Source organism: Bos taurus, chromosome X (genome assembly GCF_002263795.3).
Source record: "Bos taurus isolate L1 Dominette 01449 registration number 42190680 breed Hereford chromosome X, ARS-UCD2.0, whole genome shotgun sequence".
NCBI lineage: Eukaryota > Metazoa > Chordata > Mammalia > Artiodactyla > Bovidae > Bos > Bos taurus.
This window is the reverse complement of record NC_037357.1, coordinates 22,005,141-22,027,193: the sequence shown is the minus strand read 5'-3', so window position 1 is coordinate 22,027,193 and position 22,053 is coordinate 22,005,141.

The window sequence follows — 22,053 nt, the reverse complement described above, 5'->3', positions numbered from 1 at the left end:
AACTCCATACCTCCTCAAATTTATTTGACCCTTTTTTCATGTAATAATGATGATATTCCACATTTATAGAATGGGTTTGGGGAAATTTCAGACCTTGTTTTGAAGGTAATGTTTTAAGTCAAATATTATCAAGTCAGGTAAGTTATTATTGTCATCTTCCCTGTAGTTCAAATGGTAAAGAATCTGCCTGCAGAGCAGGAGATGTGGGTTTGATCTCTGGGCCGGGAAGATCCTCTGGAGAAGGGAATGGCAATCCACTCCAGTATTCTTGCCTGGAGAAGCTCATGGACAGAAGAGCGTGGCAGGCTACGGTCCATAGTGTTGCAAAGAGTTGGACGTGACTTAGCATATTACAGATAAAATTTCTGAGCTTTGGCATAAATTTTAAAAAACAAAAATAGCCTTTCTGTTCATCAGCCAAAGTAATACACATCAAAATCAATAGCCCCTGGGCATCCCTGGTAGTCCAGTGGCTAAGACTCCAGACTCCCAAAGTAAGGGGCCAGAGTTCCATCCTTGGTAAGGAAACTAGACCCCATAGAAAGAAAGATAGAAAGTGAAGTCACTCAGTTGTGTCTGATCTTTGCGATCCCATGGACTGTAGCCTATCAGGCTCCTCTGTCCATGGGATTTTCCGTGCAAGAATACTGGAGTGGGTTGCCATTTCTTTCTCCAGGGGAATCTTTCCGACCCAGGAATCAAACCCAGGTCTCCTGTATTGCAGGCAGACACTTTACCATCTGAGCCACCAGGGAAGCCCTAGTGCTGCACCTAGAAGATCCTGTGTGCCACAACTGTGGCACAGCACAGTCAAATAAATAAACTGTTGCTGTTGTTCAGTTGCTCAGTCGTGTCTGACACTTTGTGATCCCATGGACTCCAGGCTTCTCTGTCCTCCTCCATCTCCAGGAGCTTGGTCAAACTTATGTCCATTGAGTCAGTGATGCCATCCAACCATCTCTTCCTCTGTCGCCCCTTTCTCCTCCTGCCCTGAATCTTTCCCAGCATCAGGGCATTTTCCAAACAAATAAATACTTAAAAGTAAATGAATAGCCCCCAGAATGGAATGTATGACTTCTGAAATCCGTTAAATACTTTGGTAAAAGCCAAAGGTCTACAAGGTTCTATACATTCTGCCATCCTTTTTACTTCTCTGACCTCATCTCCTAATTCTCTCCCTCTTGCTCACTCTGCTCCAGGTACACTGGCCTCCTTACTTTTCAGACTCATTTCTGATTTAGAGCTGTACTTTTCACATGCTGTCCTATCTGGAACATTGTTTACCCAGATCAGGATCTGCATGGCTGACTCTCTACCTTCTTTCAAATCTCTTCTCAAAGTCACTTTATCAGAGCATCCTTTCTGAACCACCCTACTTAAAATTGCAACCTCTCTTTTTACCGTCAGTATTCAATATCCTCTTTCCCTGCTGATTTTTCTTCATAACACTTATCACCACCTGATATATTATAGAAGGTTTGGTTCGATCATTATCTTTTTTCTGCTATGAGGGTAGAGTCATCGTCTGTCTTATTTTGTAGCTGGAGACATATCCCCAGTGTGAAGAACAATGTCTAGCCCAGAGTAGGTACTGAATAAATATGTGTTGAAAGGAGGGATGAGTAAATCATTATTTTCAAGTGACATTATAATTAACATGGAAATAAAAGAGAGAAAAAAACTGATAAATTGTTAAGAAAAATAAAAGGTGATCTGTTTTGAGTAACAGAGGAAAATGAAGAAGGACTTGAAAGAAATGAAAGTTAATGAAAGATAGAGAGGAATGAGGCAGAAAAATGAATAGGAATAAAATATTAGAAAGGAGAGGAACTGCAATGGGCAAATCATTAGTGAGAGGCTATAGTGATTGTATTTTTGCAAGATAAGAATGTGAGCTTTATTGTTTTGGCCAGTGGCTGGGGAGCTACAGACTTTACAGGTGTGTATATTCAATCCAGGGCTATTGCAGTCGGTTCTGTTTAATTTTGGAGCAAGAAGAACTTGCAATCTTCAGAAAGCACATGGACAGTGGATAAATACTCTCTGTGTTACATTTTAACCACATGCTTGTTTTCACCCTAAGTATTATAGCTTGAAAATTTTCCTAGGAAATTGAGCCATGAATAATGGGCTAGGGGCTTCCCTGGTGGCCTAGTAGTTCAGAATCCACCTGCCAATGCAGGGGACACAGGTTCAATCCCCGATCTGGGAAGATTCCATTGAGGGAGGAAAGGAACAGGCTGAGCTGACTCCATCTTTAAGAAGAAGGAAACTCCATCTTGCACTTTCAGTGAACTTTGGACCATGTGCCCGGTAACCATGGGGATAACATACCTACGGCCGAACTGGCCTCCCGGACTGATAAACACTAGATTCCATACCAAGATTTCCCATCACCAAAAAGAATGTAATAATCCCCTATGTAGTCAATCACATTTGTAATCTTTATGGCACCCATTGGTGTAGGCTACAATATATAACCAACTGACCCTTCTGATTATGAATCATGGCTGTAACCTGATTGTATCTCCCTTTAACACTTTCCAGGCTAGGTTTAAGGAATTTGAGGATGTGGGTTTGAGCAGTACACTTAAAGTATATAAGGTTTCCACAAAAGTTGGTCGGGGTCCCTGGCTAAAGAGGAAACTCTGCCTCGCACCTGCCAGTGAAATAAACTGCACTCCACTATCCACGTTGTCCTTCTGAGTGAGTTTTTTTCGTAGAGCGTTTGGCTATAATACCATGGAGCAACTAAGCCTGTGTGCTGCAACTACTGAAGCCCACACCCCTAGAGCGGGTGCTTCAACAAGAGAGGCCTGCACACCACAATTAGAAAGTAGCTCCTGCTCGCCGCAACTAGAGAAAGCCTGCAGGCAGCAGCAAAGACCAAGCATAACCAAACATAAATAAATGAATAATGGGCTAGGTTTTGCTGCTTACTTTTCCATATGAGTAAGTACTTTCACATTTTCTTAGCTTTCCTTAAATAGACATCACGAATAACACAATCTAGAATAAGACCTGACTAGACTGAGGTAGCCAACAATGCAAAGTTTCGGAGAAGGAACGTTCTAACGTTCTAGTCAAAATAATAGCAATTAAGTGACATCAGTGGGAATGATGGAATAAGAAACTTCGTAAACCCTATCCTCCATAAAATCAATGAAAAGATTGTCGTTGACAGAATCAACTGTTTTGGAACTCTGAAAATTAACCAAAGGCTCAGAACAATCTGGGAGCATCTATTCAAGAAAAATAGTTGAGTCTTGGTAAGGAAAGGGAGCTTTACAGCATTTTAATTTCCCCTTTTCCCAAGCTCCTTTTCCCTGCTCTACAGAAGCTGGACAAGCCTGGCAGCCATTGGAGGGGACAGAATGGCATTGGACCCCTGTGAAAGGTCATTCACAGTACTTTACCTGGTGGCTCCTTAGTAGATAACATTCCCAAAGCTTATCTTTATCCAACCTGACTCAAAATGAACCCAGTGCTAACTACCTTTTTCTTGAAGGTCTTTGACAAAAACAATTGCAGCAGTTGTTTAAAATTACAGCTGTTTGAGGGGGTAGATAAATAGCTGGGGCAAACCAGAGGCTAACCAAAATGCTTAAAAGGAAGTCTTGGACATGTGTTGTACATAGAATGCTTCAGAAAGCTCTGATTTCTGGAAATCTGGAAGACTAAGCACAGGTATAGGGGTGTGTGCATCCCCAGGGCTTTGTGAATGTTCAAGGAAGATCTGAGAAGGTCCTGAGCTCTCACCTTGAGCTGAACTTAAAGTCTTTGCAAGAAGAAAATAAAGACTAGAGTTGGAAACGATCAAGTTGGCCAGAAAGTTGGTTCAGATTTTTCTGTCGCATTTTAAGGAAAAACACAAATGAACTTTTGGGCCAACCCAGTATGTATTGAAGTGTGGATGGCATGCCCAAGCTTGAGAACAGAGCCCTTCAGCAAACACTGGGAAACTTTTTGTTCCAAGCATTTAGGAAATCTTTGTCTAACCATTAGTCCAACCATCAGACTCTCTAACTGAGCAGAGTGATCACACACAATAAATGATTTCCTTACAGTACACACAGACTTTAGAGAATTAGTTTCAGAAGGTGACTAAACCAGCAAACAACAGTAGCAGAAAGAGCAACCCCTAAGGAAAAGGAGGAGGGCTTTGATTTCCAGCTTTGACACGTTATATTATGTAAAATGCCCAATTTTGAACAAAAGAAATGTGAGCCATGCAAAGAAGCAAAAGGTATAGCCCACAAATGGCAAGAGAAGTCGTCAATAGAAAATGTCCCTGAAGAAACATAGTTGTTGCACTTAGGTAGAGTTTAAATCAACTGTCTTCAGTATGCTCAAGATCTAAAGGAAAGTGTGGACAAAGAACAAAGGACACCAGGAGACCTATGTATCACCAGATAGAAAACATCCATAAAGAGATAGGCATTCGAAATGTACAGCTGTAAACGTCCCTTTAAATACTTCTTTAGGTTCATCTCGAGTTTTGGTGAGTTGCACCAAAATGCTAATAGTAAGAGCAGGGGTTGAGTTTGGGATGTATTTGAAGGTGGAGTACACTGAACTTGCTGAAACATTGATTCTGGGTCTGAAGAGAAGGAGATAAGCCATGAAAGCACTTAAGATCTTTACTTATGCAATCTGGCTGATGGACATGCTCTTCAATAAGATGGGAAACACTGGGGATATTAATTTTGTGGGTAGAAATCAAGGGTCTTGTTTGGGACATTTTAAGATTTAGATGCTTATGAGATATAAATCTGGATGAAATCTAGATGTGATGCATGTGTGTGTGCTAAGTTGCTTAAGTCGTGTCCAACTCTTTGTGACCCTATGGGCTGTAGCCCACCAGGCTTCTCTGTCCATGAAATTCTCTAGGCAAGAATACTGGAGTGGGTTGACATGTCCTCCTCCAGGGGATCTTCCTGACCCGGGGATCAAACCTGCATCTTTTGTGTCTCCTGCATTGGCACGTGGGTTCTTTATCATTAGCGCCACTTGGGAAGCTCTAAGATACGAGAATTTTTAAAATTAATTTTTATTGGAGTATAGTTGCTTTGCAATGTTGTGTTAGTTTTTACTGTATAGCAAAATGCATCAGCTATACATATACATTTATACCCTCTTTTTTTGGATTTCCTTCCCAAGATGAGATAGGATTTAGAGATTGGATAAAAGATGAGGGAAAACTAACAAAGGAGGTTGACATGGAAAAGCCAGTAGGGTATCAGGAGAACCAAGGGACTAGAGAATCCTAAAAGTTAAGTGAAGAGACTGTTTCAAGAAGAAGACAGTGATGAACTGGGCCAAATATTGTTGATGAATCCTTAATAAAAGGAATGAAAACGGATCACTAAATTTGACAAGGTGAAAGTTGTTTCAATGGGGTGGATGGGGGTAAAAACCGAACTGGTATGGGAGGTGAGAAAATGAAGATAGTAAGTGTAGGCTACTCTTTTGAAGAGTTGAGCTAGAAAGGGAAGCAGAGGACTATGGGAATATCTAGGGGAGTATGGTAATCAGATCTAAACTGCTTTCCCATGATTCCCTGTGTGAGTACCAGAACTCCTCTGGAGTTCTGGCTGAATTTAGTGACTCACTTCTAAGAATAGAATGCGGCAGAACTTATGGGGTGTCACTTCTGGGAGATTAATTTACATCAAGGCTGTAGCTTCTCTCTCTTTCTCTCTGAACACTGGTGCCTGGGGAGGCAAGCTGCCATTCCAACTCGATGGAGAGGACCAGGTGGTATGGTCAGGAACTGAGGACCTCAGTCCAAGCGCCCACGAGAAAATGAAGCCGACCAGCAACTTAGTGACTAAGCATGAAGGAGAACCTTTCAGCTCCAGGAGACTTGGGACTATAGCCTTGGCCGACAGCTTGATGACAGCCTCCTGAGAGAACCTGATCTAAAGCCACCAACTTATTTGCTCCCAATTTCCTGATCCACAGGAACTGTGAGATAATCCCTATTGTTTTCAGCTGCCACGTTTGGGGGACTTTGTTACATGGCAACAGATAACAACTTTGGGGGTGGAGGACTGGGGAGGATGAATGTATGTTTCCCAGTGTAAGAAGGGTTTCCTTTTTAACGGAGACCTTTTATAGCATGTTTCTTTTTTCTGTTTGTCACAGATCATTCTCATCAGCATACAGTGATGCAGTAGAGAGGGATGCTAATTAAAATCCTTGGGTAGGGATCCTGGACTAAGGCAGAAAGGTTGCTGTTACATAGGAAAAAAAGGATGAGGCACTGTGTTTGTGTATAATGTAGTGGGGTTAGTGGGTTTGGCAGTGGGAGGATGTGTAAATTCTCTTCTGATTGCTTCTCTTTTCTCGGTAAAAGAAGGAAGGTCACCACCTCAGAATGAAGAGAGACAGTGAAACTAAATTAGTGATATGCAGACTGAGGGACTTCACTTTCACGCATTGGAGAAGGAAATAGCAACCCACTCCAGTGTTCTTGCCTGGAGAATCCCAGGGACAGAGGAGCCTGTTGGGCTGCCATCTATGGGGTCTCACAGAGTCAGACATGACTGAAGCGACTTAGCAGCAGCAGCAGCATAACAATTAACCTATGGTGGAAAGGCAGTTCATAGAATTTGTGAACAATAAAACCATTGCCAGTACAGAGTAACTATGATTTCCTTCAGCTGTTGTCAAAATGCTCCTTCCTTCAAGCTTTTAGATTGTGCATCCCTCTCCCTAAACTGCATAAAGATCTAATAAATATAACTTTTACCACAGTCAAATAGAATGGCCACAGAAATTCCCAGGAAGTTTTCTTTGCAACATCTATCAGTGAGGACTATATACATAGACAATAAGGAGAAGACGCATTTGAGGATGTCAGAGAGGAACTTTGTCATTCAGAGATCACACTATTGAGGCAAACTCTGGGACTGGGACTAGGATCCCATGAGCTATGAAATTTAGGTCCACTTATGTCTGGTCAGGGTAATTTGAGCTAAGTAATCTGGCATCAATCAGAACTAGAGAACAGGAATTGGCTGGGTAGTCAGCTAAGAATTATCAGGGGTTACAAAATAATGAAAGAATTAGAAATCCACAGATACCAAAACAAAACCGTCTAAGAAGGTACATATATAGTGAGGCTTGGAATTGGCATTCTGATAGTCCCATCATTGCTAAATGAATAAATAAAACATGCCTCCATTCCAATCCACTGAGAAGTGCTCAGAGCATGATTTAAAATAATTGAGCAGTAATACAGTGAACCTGTACTGCAAATAGAAAGCTTCCAAGTGTAATCAGTTTCAGTGTCCAAGGTCTAACTACCATCCCTGAAAAGTTGACTATGAGATTCACTTTAACTTTGCAGGTGCTGATGGGAAACATTTCAGATATGTCTGCATATTTGGAAGAAAGTTTGAAGTGGATAATCATAATAACAGCAGTTTCATACTTGAGCTGACTTTCACACATGAACCAAAAATTTATTTTCTCTCCTAAGCTAAATCATAGATCAAGCCCAATGACGGAAGGATCTTCTGACTCCATCTGACATTTATTTTTACCCTTTTCTACATGGTGCATTGGGAAATCTTTGCACTTATATATAGCATGAGGTATCTGAAGTCCACATCTAAATAGTGGACATGATTCCCAAAAACATGATTTTGGTCCCCCAAAGTAGAAGTAAAAGGAGTACCTGATTACCTGTTCATCTGGTCTGTAACTAGATCCCACATACCACAGCTAAAAGTTTGCCTGCCATTAAGTAAAAGTCCCTGCTTGCCGCAACGAAGATTAAAGATCCTGTGTGTCGCACTAAGACCCGGTGTGGCCAAATAAATAAATATATTTTTTAAATATTGTGAATACTTATGTACATAAAGGTCTGCAAGATAGATCAAAAAGATCCACATAAAATAGAAAACAGTATGTTCCTAGAATTTATTATTATTCTATTAATATTAGAATAATATTCTATTAAAATCCTATTAATGATATTCTTTTAATATTCAGGGGTTTTTTTTCTGTGTGGGATAGTGTATATAATCTGATTGCAAAATTTGTCATGTCATATTTTTTTATTTTGCTGATATTTTCAAAACAGAGAATGAAAGGTAATTCCCTACTCCCCTTCCCTCCCCCTCCTCACCCTTACCCCAGGGTAGTGAGGGCTTTTGGTCTGCAAGTCTGGTTCCCTTGGCCCAGGTAAGTCTTCATTTAATTAGTTAGTTTTGTGTATACTAATATAAGGGCTTCCCTGGTGGCTCAGACGGTAAAGAATCTGCCTGTTATGCAGGAGACACGAGTTAGATTCCTGGGTTGGGAAGATCCCTGGAGAAGAGAATGGCAACCCATTCCAGTATTCTTGCCTGGAGAATTCCGTGGACAAAGGAACCTGGTGGGGTATAGTCCATGGAGTTGCAGAGTTAGACACAACTGACTAACTAACATACACATGCAGACACACACATATACTAATATAAATCTTAGGAGCACAGAACTGTAGTGGTAATAATCTTCAGATCATTACTATTGGGCTATTCATGGGCACTTGGGCTTCCATGGTAGCTCAGCTGGTAAAGAATCAGCTTGCAATACAGGAGACCTGGGTTCGATTCCTAGGTTGGGAAGATCCCCTGGAGAAGGGAATGGTTACCCATTCCAGTATACTTGAGCTTCCCTGGTGGCTCAGTTGGTAAAGAATCTGCCTGCAATGTGGGAGACCTGGGCTTGATCCCTGGGTTGGGAAGATCCCCTGGGAGAATGGAAAGGCTACCCACTCCAGTATTCTGGCCTGGAGGATTCTGGACTATACAGTCCATTGGGTCACAAAGAGTCGGACACAACTGAGCAACTTTCACTTTCAAAACATTATTATTATTATTTCCCCCTCAGTCCTATCCCTTTACTCCAATATAAAAAAGAAAATAGAGTGGGAAAATATTTATAAGTACACATTTAATCATAAGAATGATCAAGGAAAGGCAATTTGAGAAAGAAGTTGTAAAAAATTCAGTGAGTCCTAATGTTGGCTTCAGTGTGGCAGAACCAGTATTATCATATGTAGAAAATTTAACTGAAAATTTTAGAGCTCTCTTGGAAAGCAATTATAAAATATGCAATAAAATATTTATACCTTTTGACTAATTAATTCCACTTCTGGGAGTTATGCTTAGGAAATTTTTCGAAATATAGTAAATGTTATATGGATGAAAGTACTCCATATAGCAATACCTAAAACAGCCATCCTAAATGCCTGGCAACAGGGAATGGGTAAAGAAAGTATGATGCATCCTTCTATTAGGATATTATGCATTCATTAAAATGATAAGTATAAAGGATAGATACTAGTACTTGAAAATATTTTGGCTTAAAATCAATATGATTCAAGCTATAAAAAAGAGATTCATGGAAAACTGTAAGAAAAAATACAAAAATGTTAGTAGTTATATTAGAGGGGAAAGGAGATTATGTATTTACAAAATCCCACCCTCCCCCCTATCTTTGGCTTCTCTTTTCATGGTTTCAGTTACTCACAGTCAACCATGGTCCAAAAAGATTAAATGGAAAATCCCAGAAGTAAGCCAATTCATGACTTTTAAATTGAGTGCCATCTAGCAGTGTGATGAAACTTCCTGTGGTCCACTCACTCCTGGCCGGTGATTCATCCCTTTGTGTGGCTTACCTGCCTGTGTATGCTCCCCACCCTGTTAGTATAGGAAAATCATAGTGTTAACATATAGAGAGTTCAGCACAATGTCCAGTTTCAGGCATCCCCTGGGGATCTTGGAATGTATCCCTCATGGATAAGGGAGAACAACTGTACATGAATAAATGTAAGGAGTTTCTAACCTTGGTCCAAAAATATATACAAAATTTGGAAACACATCTGAATCTGAGAAGACTTTCTTGTTTCTAAGATACTAGGCTATAATTTTAAAATTAGAGGACCATTTCTTAATGTATCCAGAACTTCTGGGCTTGTGTCATTACAGAGCAATTATTTTCAATCCTGGCTATTCATAAGAATGATCTGGGGAGTTTTCCCAAAAATGCTGATGCCCAGGCCCACCTCCAGAGGTTCTGATTAAATTGGTCTAGAGTGGACCTGAAATATCAAGGGTTTTGTTTGTGATATTTGTTTTGCTTTTCCACTTTCTAGATGATACTATATAGCCGGGATCGAGATCCCCAGTCTCAAATTCTGAAAGCCCCTTTTCTTACAGAGTTTCAACAGTTACCACATCTCAGCTGCACTTAAAAAGGCATAAGATTTTTTCTTTAATTAGTTAATTAATGTTTATGTTTGGCTGTGCTAGGTCTTCCTTGCTGCTCCCGGACCTTCTCTAGTTACAGAGAGTGGGGGGCTACTCTTCGTCACAGTGCAGGGCTCCTCATTGCAGTGGCTTCTCTTGTGGAGTACGGAATCTAGGCGTGTGGGCTTCAGTAGTTGCGGCTCACAGGTTTTTAGTGTGCAGGCTCGGTAGTCGTGACACACGGGCTTTATTTGCTCAGCAGCCTGTGGAATCTTCCTGGACCAGGCATCGAACTCATGTCCCCTGCATTGGCAGGTGGGTTCTTATCCACTGTGCCACCAGGGAAGTCCCAAAAGGCATAAGATTTTTAAGAAGAAAAATCTCAATCTGATGTGAATTTAAGTGAACCAATTTAACATCCTTTCTTCAAATTAACACTCCTCCCTTAAAAATCTCATAAATAATAAAAACAGTGCCTTTACAGGATATGGGCTTCCTTTGTGGCTCAGCTGGTAAAAGAATTCGCCTACAGTGCAGGAGACCTGGGTTCGATCCTGGGTTGGGAAGATCCCCTGGAGGAGGGAAAAGCTACCCACCTCCAGTATTCTGGCCTGGAGAATTCCATGGACTATAAAATCCATGGGGTCACAAAGAGTTGGACCATGACTGAGTGACTTTCACTTTACAGGATATAGGTGATAGACTGAATATTTGCACATTAAAAAAAAAAAAAAGACTTAGTATACTAAAAACCTGAGCTTCCCCAGTGGCTTAGTGGTACAGAATCCGCCTGCCAATGGCAAGAGACATAAGAGACAGGTGTCCAACTTCCCTGGATTGGGAATATCCCCTGTAGGAGGGCATGGCAACCCACTCCAGTATTCTTGCTTGGAGAATCCCATGGACAGAGGAGCCTGGACTGGCATAATAGTCCACAGGGTCGCAAAGAGTCAGATCAGACATTTCTGAAATGACTGAGCATGTACACATACTAAAAGCCTATTTAAGTCCACAGTTTAAATGTAGAAGTAGTGCCTGCTTGGACTCCCTTAATGAGATATTTGGTATCTGCACTTAGTCATTCTTCTTTGGCTGCCCTCTTTAGATGACCAAAGGCTGGGACTTCCTGGTGGTCCAGTGGTTAAGAATACACTTTCCAACGCAGGCGGATTCAATCCCTGGTTGGGGAATTAAGATCCCATATTCCGTGGGCAACTAAGCCTGAGCACTGCAGACTACTGAGCCTGAGCACCTCAACTCGAGAGTCCTGCCTCCCACAACTGAAGACCCAGTGCAGCAAAAAGTAAAATAAATAAATAAATACTAAAATTTAAAAAAGATGAGCAAAAGCTACAAGCAAGGGGCCAGGATTGTGATGGACTTATGAAACTATGCAAGATCTGGGGATGAATGTATTTCAAGAAGAAAAGACACAAAAGTACACAATAAAAAAGTACCCATAGCTTTTCTTCAATACTTGCAGGGTTGTTACATGGAAGACAGACTGAGCAATGTCTGGATGTCTGGAACTTAGAGATTAGATTAGTTCCATATGGTCCTACATTCAAATACTAGGATGAATGGTTGAAGATAGATTTGGGGCTACAGCACAGACTTGACTATTTAATAGGCTTGTTTAAAAGAGCACTGGACTGCTTCAAGGAAAACTGTGAGACACCATCATTGAAAGGGTTCAGAAGAGGGCTGAAGATGCCCCAGTGGCTCAGACCATAAAGAATCCTGCCTGCAATGGCTGGAGACCCGGGTTCGATCCCTGGATCATGACAATGCCCTGGAGAAAGGAATGCAACTCACTCCAGCATTCTTCCCTGGAAAATCCCATGGACAGAGGGAGCCTGGGGGCTGCTGTCCATGAGGTCACAAAGAGTCGGAGACAACTGAATGACTAACACTTTCACTTTCAAAAAGAAGGAAACAATTATTCAACATGGATGTTCTATTGAAAACACACACTATACAGAGGATTCTGAAATTAAATATAAATATTTTCTAATGTTCCTTTCAATACTTGAAAAGTTTCTATGAATTGTTAATACTCCAAATTACCCTGCCTTCCCAACTTAAGCTTCAGCCTATGTGGTTTTTTGTATATTAAATTTCACTTCTATATCAAAAGAAAAAAACACAAAATAGTGGTCCATTAGTTCAACATTCACTTTTTTAGTAAATCTGTTGGGCTTTCCTTTCAGTATTAAGTCACAGGGAAGGTTTATCTTTGTGTAAGTTTACATCAGGCAGAAATATGTTGCAGATACCAGTCTCTGCATCTCCAATGGCACTGCTGGTTATTACCTGTCCAACAGCCGTGCTCCTCTGCCACCTTGCTAACAGAACTCTGACTTTGTTCAGGATAGTAGCAACATGCCAAAGCTGCTCCAATCTAAACCAAGCATGGTAACCCCATTGCTCTCTTGCCAGTGATTGGTTTCCAGTTGAACATGTGACCCAATTTTGTCTTAAAAAAAGTAAGAGGAATTCTTCCAAGGGAGAATTCTGTGCTTCTGTGAAAGGTTTCCTCTCTGAAGAGAACAGAGGATGCAAAAAGAGAAAGTATCTTCTTCCCACTTTTTGACCAGGTCCTCTGACAATGTGATCCTTGAGCTGTGATAGCTATCTTGCAACCATGAGGGGGAAGCCAAAATAATTGCAGAGAAATCAACGGAGACTCCTGCATTATAACCCCAGCAGAAGGCTAACTATGGAGCTCTATCAAGTGAGACAATAAATCCCTATTGTTTTAAGTCATTTTTAGTCAGTTACTTGCAACCTACATATCCTAAGTTAGGGTCCCAGAAGAATTCAAGTTGAATGAACTGCAGAAACTATGTGACAAACACACACACACACACACATATACATATGGGAGAAACTTCTATACTTGGATGGTAGCCATAATTAATTAGCCATAGTGGAATGTAGATTTTGTCCTGTTCAATATCTATGTCTATTTATCTATTTTTTTCTATCATCTATCTACCTATCTATAATTTGGTAGCTATAGAAACAAAGTTAAGAGAAACAGCCTTTCCAGTGTAAACAGTCTGGCTTAATGATCAATTTGAGTCATTTTTAGCACTCATCCCCTGATGTCTCAGCCATAAACCTGCTGTGTGATCTTCATCCAATCACTGCGAGTTAAAATTGCATTGGCCAATAGTAATTACAGAAAAACCTGAACAGTTTAGCCAACCCAATACATGAACACTATGTTACAAGAGGAGGAATCACTGACTTGAGTAAGAAAATCCAAGGCCGTGTGGCTAGAAACTGGTGAGTGGCAGCAAGGGATAAAATCAAACCTCATGGGATCTGATCCCTAAACCCTTGTTTCTAATAAGGACACCATACTATCCCCCATACTGAAAGGTAGCATGATAAAGGTAAGGAATGAGAGATATGATCAATAAATATGAGACAAGGAAGGATGTTCTAAGCCTTGGTTAGAACCAGTGGCAGTATTAAAATGGGTTTCCCTGGAGTTCCAAGTATCAGAAAAGCAAGCTTCTAAATAGAGCCAACACACTAGGTCCAAGACTTGCAATTAAGTGAGAGAGCAGTAAAGAGGATGTTGCAGGGAGGAAGCCCAACTCTGACTCTATGTTGGAAACTGTTTCTATGACTTGCTTTTATTATGTATAAATCATACTCAATGGTTGGTCTGGAGGACCTGCTCCCCTCATAGTCAGTTCAGTTCAGTAGTCGCTCAGTCGTGTCTGACTCTTTGCAACCCATGAATCGCAACACCACCAGGCCTACCCTGTCCATCACCAACTCCCGGAGTTTACTCAAACGCATGTCCATTGATTGAGTTCAGTGATGCCATCCAACCATCTCGTCTTCTGTCGTCCCTTCTCTCCTGCCTTCAATCTTTCCCAACATCAGGGTCTTTTCAAATGAGTCAGCTCTGCACATTAGGTGACCAAGTATTGGAGTTTCAGCATCAGTCCTTCCAATGAATATTCAGGACTGATTTCCTTTAGGATGGACTGGTTGGATCTCCTTGCAGTCCAAGGGACTCTCAAGAGGTCTTCTCCAACACCACTGTTCAAAAGCATCAATTCTTCGGTGCTCAGCTTCTTATAGTCCGACTCTCCACACTCATACATGACTACTGGAAAAACCATAGCTTTAACTAGATGGACTTTTTGTCCCTGCTATGACTAGACAGACCTGCTCCCTTGCTTGACTGTAAAGTGCTTTGTTCAGCTCCTGGAGAGATAGTTTGTCCCTGCCCACCTGTGAATAAAAGAGATTAACACACACCTTCTGAAGGCTGGCCATTCCCTTGGAGATGTTTTGCAAAACTGAAGACTCTTTCACTTTACTTCCCCACTGGCATCTCCCTCTCTATTCTGCTTTTTGACTTTAGTTCCTCATTGCTTCTCTCTCTCAGATCAGAGATAACAACCTGGCATCCAGACCCAATAAGATGGTATTTTGAGGCACTAGCTTGCCATCTTCTCAGTCTGCTGGCTCTTCCTTGCCTCAACACCCTTGTCTCTCGGATTCATTGGCCTATTGTGGCGGTGAGCAGAGTGAGCTTGGACTTGATAACAAGGAAACACAATGTCTTATGAAAGAGTGAAAATGCCTTTTTCTTCAACTTTCATGGATTTCTACTCATCACTAGAAACAGTTGTTTCAGTGTGCTAAATGGGAGTAGTAACCTGGTTCCTCTCACTCTGTCATATTTAAAAAAGCCAACTTTTGATGAGAAAATGATGGACTGTTTTTTCTCCTTCTCCCTAGAATCCTCTGACTTCTTGCCTTTTCTATTTAGAATTCCAAATATTTCAGGAATAGTTTTGCAATAACAATTTTTTGCGAACTCTTTTTGAACTGAAGGAGGAAACAGAGCTGGACTCCATCTTAGGCCAGGCTGTAAACATTAGGCTACATGCATGGTCATCCTCCCAGTGGAACGCTGAACTTTGTACCCCAGTGTCTATAGAAATGGCATACCAATGGAAAACCAGACCCCAGGATAAAAGAGCCTCAGGACTTGTACTTGGACTCTCCGTTGCCTAAAAGAATATGCTAATTACCGTCTGTAACAGAACAAAGTGGTAAATTCCATTATGTTTATCAGGATATGAACCACAGGCCTACTGATAATATCCACTGTTTATCCTCATCTCGTGACACATGAATCATGGGTTAACTTTGATCGTATCTCTCTTTTAACCTTGTCCAGACTAGTTTCAAGGAATCTGGGGAGGTGGGGTTTGAGCAAGTACACTTTAGGGTTTATAAGGTTTTCACACAAAAAACTGGTTGGGGTCCTTGGCTAAGAGGAGACTCTGCCTTGGCCCCACCGGTGTAACAAACTGCACTCCACTATCTGCTTTGTCCTTCTGAGTGAGTTTGTTTCCGGGAACGCATAGCTACAACAGAACATTTTAGAAATACTCATTTAGTTATGGGTTATGGTAAAGTTCATTTAAAGAATACCATTCAATTCCTTGGTGCAAATTGCCTAACACCAATATCAATGATATTGCCTAGAAAGTGAAACATTTTACTTGCATGTAGAAGAAAAGCCATTTAGGTAGGTTGTAGGTAGGAGTGAAGGTGTGTAGGTGCTAGGGTTAATGCATTTTCATGTGCCCGATGGACAGTGAGGCCAAACTGAAAATTCAGAGTTTGGAGCAGAGAAAGGTTTACTGCAGAGCCATGCAAGGAGACAGGTGACTCATGCCCTAAAAAGCCCCCAACTCACTGAAGGGTTTTGGCAAAGCACTGTTAAAAGCCCCATGAGAGAGTGGGGTTGCAGGGTCTGCTATCAGCTTGTGCGCCAGTCTCTGAACGGCTGATGGTGAGGTCACAGGGGTTAACATTATCAGTCCTTAGGGTCCAGGAGGCTTGGGGCTATGTGCTCATTGCCATCAAGTAGTTAAACATCTTCCATTTGTTTGGAGATGGGGAGGTTTTTACATCTTCAAAGCAACTCAGGAAAGGTGCATCAAATTCTATTATAGGTATTTCAGATAGGAGCTAAAGCAGAGGATATGGGGGGAAGGCCATACTAGTCTCTGCTACCAAACTTAACTCAGTGAATAAGTTGGGAAAAATAACACAGCCTCTCTGAGCCTCTGGATCCTCACATGGAAAATGAGGGTGCTAATACATGTGCTATTATGAACTTTTCGGTACTGTTCTAAGATCATGAGAAGCCATAGATTTGAAATTCTTTGAAAGCATAAAGGCATTCTATACATAGTATTTTTTTATTGCTATTCATCTAAACATTCAGAAATATCAAATTTTCATTAATCCAAACTGGGCCTCTTAAATATTTCAGGTATGTGTGTATTCAAGATGAAATCGAACGGAACTGTGTATTGCTTTGAAGTCACAGCTGCATTTTTTTTTTGGCGGGGGGAGGGGGCTTCACTGATAGCTCAGTTGGTAAAGAATCTGCCTGCTTGCAATGCAGGAGACCCTGGTTCCATTCCTGTATCAGGAAGATACAGGAAGAAGAGATAGGCTACCCACTCCAGTATTCCTGGGCTTCCCTTGTGACTAAGCTGGTAAAGAATCGGCCTGCAGTGCGGAAGACCTGGGTTCGATCCCTGAGTTGGGAAGATCCCCTGGAGAAGGGAAAGGCTACCCACTCCAGTATTCTGGCCTGAGAATTTTACAGTGAACTTTCACTTTTAGCTTTCTTTCAGCTGCATTTTTAGGCTGAGAGATGGGGAAGGAAATGGGGGTGGCAGTGCTTATAGAATTGGAGGCAATAAATACCTTCTGAATAGGAGAGACTATATGGAAAAATGAGTCATCATTAGACAACTAGTGCATTCCCGGGGAAGTCTATTAGTAACTATTCTCTAAAAGCCCACAAGGAAACCCTAGAAGGGTGTGTATCAGAATGACAATAATGTATTCACATAATTTTGCAGAAAATCATGATGGTGTCAGAAAGAGATGATCTTTTTCTTTAGTTTCATCTCCATTAGAGACAGAGACAGTCGGATTCCATGAAGCTGAGATTTATCTGCTGCTTAGGTGCCTAACAAGACACTAAATGCCAGAAAGATTTTTGTGAAAGAATTACGAAATCGTTTTTAGTTTCTGCTAGCTAACGTCAAAGCTTAGGCAGAATAGGCCTTAGGGAGTGTGGAGGATTGACAGGTCTATAGCGGCAGTGCAGGGGTTCAGGGAGTCTGTTTCATTAAAAACTGGCTTATTAGTAAAAGCACCACCACTCTTATAACTTGACCATGTATTTACATTAGCTGATACCTTTGCTCATGGTCAGCCCATTAGCCTTGATTAGCATAAAGGAATCTCAATAAAAATTTGCTTAACTGTAGAGTGACTCACTCCTAATGGTTGTGATTTTATGCAATTACCAAATAGGCATTTGAGAAAATTTCTGAGCCCAATTTAGAGCTAAGGGATAGTAGAAGCAGTAGATGCTCTGATTCTTCTTTCTTCACAGAGAGAAAATAGTTGCTCCACAAATGAGCACAGGATTTTACCATCATGGGATTTTGCAATGGTGTCCTCTGTAGGCTGGGTATTGTACATTTCATTGTCTTATAAAAATGCTGGAAAGAGTGATTTTAAGACTCTGGTGTATGATCCTAGGTTACATATTTAGTCTTAGAAAATCTTAGTTTTCTCTTCTGTAAAATTTGGAATTAGGTTTAGATAATATCCAGACATTCTCCAAGCTAAAAAAAAGAATGTGATACTGGCTTTCAGGATTGTTCAGGTTTGTGAAGTTGGGTAAGAATAATTCAGAGACACACAGAAAACTGAATCACAACTCCTCTCTAGAGTGACATCATTATTTTTGAATGATAGTTTTTACATTTTTCCATTTGCTCCATTTCAAACATAAAACCGCATAACTTAACGATACATTTGAACGATACATACATAACACACATAAGGTATTGGAATTAAAAGCAAATATGTAAATCAAAAGAAGTTTATTTGGGTTGGCCCCAAAAATGATTCAGGTTTTCCCATAGCATCTTTTGGAAAAACCCGAGCTAACTTTTTGGTGAACCCCAAATTTTGACATGTTCAAGAAAATTATATTAAGAGAAACTTTCAGTGACCTTCTAAGAATGATTCACTTCCCAATCTCTATAAGAGCCACATGTAACCAGACATCCTATCCATCCATTTTACTACCACTTTAGCCAAACATTTTAGAGTGGTGTTTTCTTAAATTTTATTTTTAAATTAATTTTACTGGAGTGTAGTTGCTTTACAATGTTGTGTTGATTTCTTCTGTACAGCAAAGTGAATCAGCTGTATATATACATATATCCCCTGTTTTTCGGATTTCCTTTCCATTTAGGTCACCACAGAGTACTGAGTAGAGTTCCTTGTGCTATACAATAGGTTCTCATTAGTTATCTATTTTATACACAGTACTGATAGTGTACATATGTCAATCTCAATCTCCCAATTCATCCCACGCCCTCCTTCCCCCCTTGGTGTCCATATGTTTGTTCTTTACAAGGAGTGGTGTTTTAATTTATTATAAGTAATTTTAAATAGCCAAAACATTTTAACACTCATTCAGGATTTTAAAAATCATATTCTGTGAAAAAAATTTTCAAATTTTATTTTACATTTATTTGAATCTTCAGTCTTTATGCTGCTGCTGCTGCTAAGTCGCTTCAGTCGTGTCCGACTCTGTGCGACCCCATAGATGGCAGCCCACCAGGCTCCCCCATCCCTGGGATTCTCCAGGCAAGAACACTGGAGTGAGTTGCCATTTCCTTCTCCAATGCATGAAAGTGAAAAGTGAAAGTGAAGTCGCTCAGTCGTGTCCGACTCTTAGCGACCCCATGGATTGCAGCCTACCAGGCTCCTGCATCCATGGGATTTTCCAGGCAAGAGTACTGAAGTGGGGTGCCATTGCCAGTCTTTATACAACCCTGCAAAAAGAAATCTTCATATAATTTTAAAAACAAGAAATAAAACACACTAGCATCAAGAGATGGCAACCCACCCCAGTGTTCTTGCCTGGAGAATCCCAAGGACGGGGGAGCCTGGTGGGCTGCCGTCTATGGGGTCGCACAGAGTTGGACACGACTGAAGTGACTTAGCAGCAGCAGCAGCAGCAGCATAAAGATAAACACAATATAAAATCTACAGTGGGGATACACTTTTCCATACATTATAAAGCTTGAAAGCAAATATTTTCATTGCAAAGTGAAAAGACTTTGTAGTTTCATTATGAAGGAACAATGGTCAGAGTGATTTTATTAACACATGCTATGTCAAACGTGGGATCTCTGTACAGTTATTTTTTTCATGCAGTTGCCTTAATTTCCCTATAGGTGTAATCTAACTTTCAGGGTGATTTTACCCAAAATATAGTAACAACTACAAGGTGATTCCCATAGACCAAGAGGGCAGAACTGATTCTGTGTGTGCTTGCTAAGTCACTTCAGTCACTTCAGTCTGTGTGACCCCATGGACTGTAGCCCGCCAGGCTCCTCTGTCCATGGGATTCTCCAGGCAAGAATCCAGGAGTGGGTTGCCATTCCCTTCTCCAGGAGATCTTCCTGACCCAGGGATTGAACCCATGTCTCCTGTGTATCCTGCATTGGCAGGTGGATTCTTACCAGTGAGCCACCTGGGAAGCCCCAGAACTGATTCTACGGCCTTATATATTCTATAACATTTGGGCTCCTAACAATATTTCAGAAAAGACCTCAGAGTCACGATTCAGAAATCCAGAGCCAAAGCAACCTTAGCCTCCAGAGACGATCTTCGGAAATGACCAGACTCTGTTGCTCCCAGAATGTTGAGGCAGGTTGGAAAAGGTTGAGCACAGGTTGGAAAAGAATTTCCAGACAAGGGCATTTCAGAAAGGTGTGAGTTTATTAAGAACAAATAGCAGAGATAAAATGGGCTCTGAGAAGGCAGTGGGCCAACCTCCTGACAGAGCAGGGAAAGCTGAAAGCGTTCATGGGTCAGTAACCAATCTTTATAACCTCAAGACAGGGACAATTCCTGCTGGAAAGTTTGCGTTAGGTGACTGGTTGGGGCGCTATAAGGTGTTTACTGGAGTGCACGTTTTTGCCTAATTGGGAATCAGGAAGCTTGTTAGTAATTATCAGGGGGCTTTTGGCAATGGGTACAAAGCGGGTCAGTCAGCTTTTGAGGTGACCTTGGTTTTGGGCTCCACTTCTGTGGTCTTGGCGCAAGGCTTGCACCTGTGGCCTTGGAGGCAGGACTCAACACAGAGCCAATTCCCTGCCTGTCACACTCCTTCCTTCTGCTTCTGGGGCAAGCTGCCGATCCTCTGTTTCAGAGATCTGGGATAAACACACAAAAATGAGACCATTTTCCCTTGTATGTCAGGAATCCATGCCCACCTCCCTAGAGTGACAATGAAGTGGGAGGAATTACTGATCTCTATGAAGCAATAACATAAAAGAAAAAAAAGGCCCAGGTGAGATACCATCATACCATACATGATAAGAGAATGGTAGCTCAAAATAGAGAATTTTTCTGATACATTCAGTTTTAAAAGGGTTTCAGGAGAGCATGTCTGTTGCAGCCGCATAGTTTCCCTCTAAAATGCCGATGAAGGCACATAAAAATGAAAGCTCGGCAGCAGTGAAAAGTCAGATTGAGAGACAACTGACTGACAGACTCTGGGAAGAATTTTTATGATTATAAGACTGACTGAGTGACTTCCCTGGTGGTCCAGTGGTTAAGACTCGACACTCTCAAGGCAGGGGGTCTGGGTTCCATCCCTGGTTGGGGGACTAAGTCCTTCAAATGGCATAGCCAAACAAACAAACAAACAAACAAAAAGACTGATTGAGCTCAGAAAATAAGATCACTTCCCCATTAGTGCCCACTTCTCCCTGTCTCCCCATGTAGCAGAGCAGCCTGGTCTCTCATTTACTACTTGGCGCTCAGCACAGAAATTCCAGGTCTGTACAGACCTGAAAATTGGGACAAGCAAGTGTTTGTCTATTGTAAGACCCCTGTGCTTTGAAGTGACCAATAAACTATTCCACAATACCAGACCTCTTTACTTAATAAATAAAATAATATTTACTTGGATTTATATTTACAAAAGAGATATGTGTTCTCAGTGGAATTTTTTAAAAAAAGAGTAAAGTGATTCCTAATGTCGCTATCCAGCATATTAAAAAGCAGAAACATTACTTTGTCAACAAAGGTTCGTCTAGTCAAGGCTATGGTTTTTCCAGTAGTCATGTACGGATGTGAGAGTTGGACTATAAAGAAAGCTGAGTGCCAAAGAATTGAAGTTTTTAAACAATGGTGTTGGAGAAGACTCTTGAGAGTCCCTTGGATTGCAAGGAGATCCAACCAGTCCATCCTAAAGGAGATCAGTCCTGAGTGTTCATTGGAAGGACTGATGTTGAAGCTGAAACTCTAATATTTTGGCCACTTGATGTGGAGAGCTGAGTCATTTGAAAAGACCCTGATGCTGGGAAAGATTGAAGGCAGGAAGAGAAGGGGACAACAGGATAATATGGTTGGATGGCATCACCGACTCAATGGACATGAATTTGGGTAAACTCCAGAAGTTGGTGATGGACAGGGAGGCCTGGAATGCTGCGGTTCATGGGGTCGCAAAGAGTCAGACACGACTGAGCGACTGAACTGAACTGAATGTCACTGTCCAGAGATAACTATTATTTGCTTGAGACTGGATGGTTCAGTGCCTAAGTCATGTCTGACTCTTTGTTACCCCATGGACTGTAGCCTGCCAGGCTCCTCTGCCCATGGGATTTTCCAGGCAAGAATACTGGAGTGGGTTGACATTTCCTTC